The 4,189-nt window shown below is 46.9% G+C and overlaps 1 non-coding gene across 1 annotated transcript; it reads left to right on the top strand.

The window, feature by feature from the left end:
- Positions 1–1,019: 1,019 nt before the first annotated feature.
- Positions 1,020–1,091, top strand: TRNAS-GCU (transfer RNA serine (anticodon GCU)). The gene has a single exon. It is a non-coding gene; the product is annotated as a tRNA-Ser (tRNA).
- The last annotated feature ends 3,098 nt before the right edge of the window (positions 1,092–4,189 follow it).

Here is a 4,189-nt window from a genome sequence, read left to right as displayed (position 1 = left end):
GAAGCATATACTATTGTTTTGTGTTTTAATAAAGACATATTTAGGAGTTACTTTTATTCAGAAATTCTTACATATTTAAAAAACAGCAATAGAAGATAATGGTCTGAGACACATCGAGAAAAAATAGCACCATATCTCTATGGCTTATATTCTTGTCATTACACCCAAGCATAAAACTGCTGTGAGTTTGTAAATCTATTAAATGGACAGTGTGAGTTTAATGTGCAGGTGGAAGGAAATCTCACAACAAACCTGTATGGTGCATTTTATTTACTTGAATGAAATGTTTCTCTTTAAGCAGTTGCTGTGCGTATATATTTATGGCAGGGGGAAGATTTTGTATGTAATAAACTCTATTTTGGTATAAGAAATTACTGGTTTCCTTTAATCCTACATATTGAACTCTGATTAAGAGTTGTTCTCAGCCCTGGTCTACACACAACAGCAGAAGCCCTACAAAGTGGAATTCTGAAATGGCAGAATGGGCTGTACCACTTGAAACTGCGGGGACTGCTTTTTAAAACTCTCCCATGTAAAAAACTGCAGATTTTTTAAATGTATACGCGGGAGAAATGTTATATTCTAGCCTTTTGCTTGCAATGCTGGTTTTTCTCCTTGGAGGAAATTATTAATTTAGGGGGGACTTTGACAACTATAACTGCTCACCTGCAATCTGAAGTGGTGCAGTCCGTTCTACCACCTCACCATTCTGTCACCTCATATAAGAGACTCTGTTCCATTGAACTCCTGTGTAGTTTTGGTCATGTTGATGATACAGAACAGTACAGACATACCACGCTTTATTGCGCCTCACAGATTTTGCATTTTTGAGCAAGTCTATCAGCGCCATTTTCCCAACAGCATGTGCTCACTTTGTGGGGAGGGGCTGTGGCTCAGTGGTAGAGCACCTGCTTGGATGCAGAAGGTCCTAGGTTCAATCCCCGGCATCTCCAGCTAAAGGGCTAGGCAAGTAGGTGAAGTGAAAGACCTCAGCCTGAGACCCTGGAGACCCATGGAGAGGGGCTGTGGCTCAGTAGTAGAGCATCTGCTTGCTATGCAGAAGGTCCCAGGTTCAATCCCTGGCATTTCCAATTAAAGGAACCAGGCAAGTAGGTGATGGGAAGGACCTCTACCTGAGACCCTGGAGAGCCGCTGTTGGTCTGAGCTGACCATACTGACTTCGATGGACCAAGGTTCTGATTCAGTATAAGGCAGCTTCATGTGATGTTTAGTGTCTCTGTGCCACATTTTGGTAATTCTCGCAATATTTCAAACTTTGTCACTATTATTACAGTACATTTGTTTAGACATAATGCTATTGCTCACTTAATAGACTACAGTATAGTGTAAACATAACTTTTATATGCCCAGGGAAACCTCAGAATTTGTGTGATTCACTTTATTGTGATATTCGCTTTATTGCAGTGGTCTGGAACCGAACCTGCAATATCTCCGAGGTATGCTTGTAAAATGTTTCAAGGGGAACATCAACATTGTATTAGAAATTTGTGATCAGAATGTAATTAAGGAAAATCAAATTAGAACACACTTTGTTAACCTCTTTTTTATGTAGAAAAGCAGAGCATGCATGTAGCAAAATCTGCTCCCCCCCCCTTCCATCTTACCTTACTGTTCTTGGCTATTTGGTTGTATTTGTTTTTTCTCCCAGCCTCCCAAATATCTCTTTTATCTACCTGAAAATTGGGAGCGAGAGTCCCTGGGATAAGGGATACGATTCCTACAAATTTTATTCCAGTCGGTTAAGACAAGTTACCAAAGGGAATAGCACAAAACAATAACCAAATTATGTGTCATAATGCTATTAAACAGTACAGTACAGAAACTTTATTAGGTATTTGGCACAAACGCTAAATAATCTAAAATACTATATAGCCAGTTAACACAAATATACATATCAGAAAAGGTATTATATTAAACAATTTCTATGCATAGAATGGGCTACATTTATTCTGAGACTATCATGTTTTTGGTTGTAGCACTTTCGTTGTTGCCAGCAACCCTGTATGCACAAAAGGACTGTGTTACCATGGAAATAAAAAAAGCATCATTATTTGAGGATGGGGTAAGGCAACCCTTGTTTTTTATCTAATGAAAATGATGCAAGATGACTTCTGACAGGCCTGCTTTAGTTGCAGAGGGACTGTTTGCAAAATAGCACTTTTTGTTCCTGTTGTAGGTCTGAAATCTACAGTACAGGTGAGTAAGGTCATCCTTTGAAAACCTGTTTTCAAAGAGTAAGAGGAAATATTGTCGAAGGCTTTCACCGTCAGAGTTCATTGGTTCTTGTAGGTTATCCGGCTGTGTGACCGTGGTCTTGGTATTTTCTTTCCTGACATTTCGCCAGCAGCTGTGGCAGGCATCTTCAGAGGAGTAACACTGAAGGACAGTGTCTCTCAGTGTCAAGTGTGTAGGAAGAGTAATATATAGTCAGAAAGGGGTTGGGTTTGAGCTGAGCCATTGTCCTGCAAAAAGTATCAAAGGTAATGTGCTAATCATACTTGTAAGTATCAAGATAATGTGCTACTTGTAAGTATCAAGATAATGTGCTAATGAGGGTGTGGTATGTTAATATGGAACCATTGTATCCTGAAGTGATCTGTTAACATGTGGATCTGTTAACAGCGCGGGGGGTGGTACAGATGTGAGCCTCCCGGCCGGGAGGCACAGATCTGTTTAAAGGGCCCCACCCCGGGCCTTCAGGGAAGCCTCCTGAAGGTGCGTGGGGGGCTCTTTAAACAGATGTGCGCCTCCCCGCTGGGAGGCGCAGATCTGTTCCACCCCCCACGCGCGCCTTCAGGGGACTTCCCTGAAGGCGTGCAGGGGGGGGGTCTTTAAACAGATCTGTGCCTCCCGGCTGGGAGGCTCACATCTGTACCACCCCCCGCGCTGTTAACAGATCTTTCCCCCCTCCCCCGTGCACCTTCAGGGGGCTTCCCTGAAGCCGGGTGGGGGGCCCTTTAAACAGATCTGTGCCTTCCGGCTGGGAGGCACAAATCTGTTTCCCCTTCCCCCCAGCTGGGAGGCGCAGATCTGTTTAAAGCCCCCCCCCCGCGCCTTCAGCGAAGCCCCGTGAAGGCGCGTGGGGGGGGGAGAGCCGAATCCCGAATTTATTTACCGAACACCCCGAAGTAGGGGAATTCGGCTCCCCCCGTTTCCCACCTTTTTTGAATTCCGTTCATCCCGAACCGGAAACCGCCGAATCGGGGGAAATTCGGCGGTTTTTCAGTTCGGGACGAACCGAATTGACAGCCCTACCTCCAAGCCCAGGGGGACGTCGGATGGACGGCTCCAGGGGGAGACTGGCAGGGCCACGCCATGTGCGCCTCGTGCGCTGGGGGTGGTGGTGGTGGTGGCAGCTCGGTCTAGGGCAGCTGGACCCGTGGGGGGGTGTTCAAGGGAAGGGGCTGTTGGCCCCTCTACCCCAGTGGGGAGGGGGGATTTTTAAGAATTCGGATGGGAAAAATGTGCATCCGGAGAGTGGAAAACCCAAGGCAAAACTCCCTCCTATCACTCTTCTGAAGAGGGGCACCCAGTCTGCTCTAGGTCTCCCTCCTCTCTCTCTATGCACTGAGGCCGGATCAGGGCCGGCGCGCAAGCCAGGGGTCTTCTTTCCTCTTCCCCCCCGCCATGCACACTGGCTGGATTGGGGCTGGCGCGCAAGCCAGGAGCCCTCCTCTCTCTCACGATGCACTGGGGCTGGATCAAGGCCAGCGCGCAAGCCAGGGGCCTTCTTTCCTCTCCCCCCCTCCGCCATGCACACTGGCTGGATCGGGGCCGGTGAGCAAGCCAGGAGCCCTCCTCTCTCTCACGATGCACTGGCTTTAATGCAAGAGGTTTACAGTGGCCGTTTATGTACGGGAGGTTTTTCCTTGGATTTGCACCCTTTTCCCATCAAAATGATCAAAACTCAACAATCAGCCCCCAAGAAGAGTTTTGAGAGTTACAATTGGAAAAATGTGCATCTAGAGAGCGGCAAATCCAAGGCGCACCTTGGATCCAAGGCACACCTCTTGGCACATGGATGCAATTCCTGCCCCCCCCCATCCTGTCTTTCATTAAAGGGCAATGGGTTCCACACCTATAGAAAATAGAGGGAAGCTTTGAGGAAAGTGCTGCCTTGCCCCCCCCCCCCAATTTGGAATCTGACTGTTCCAAAAGCAGAACAGAG

The sequence above is a fragment of the Euleptes europaea genome, chromosome 9 (genome assembly GCF_029931775.1).
Source record: "Euleptes europaea isolate rEulEur1 chromosome 9, rEulEur1.hap1, whole genome shotgun sequence".
Lineage (NCBI taxonomy): Eukaryota > Metazoa > Chordata > Lepidosauria > Squamata > Sphaerodactylidae > Euleptes > Euleptes europaea.
This window is presented reverse-complemented; position numbering and strand designations above follow the sequence as displayed.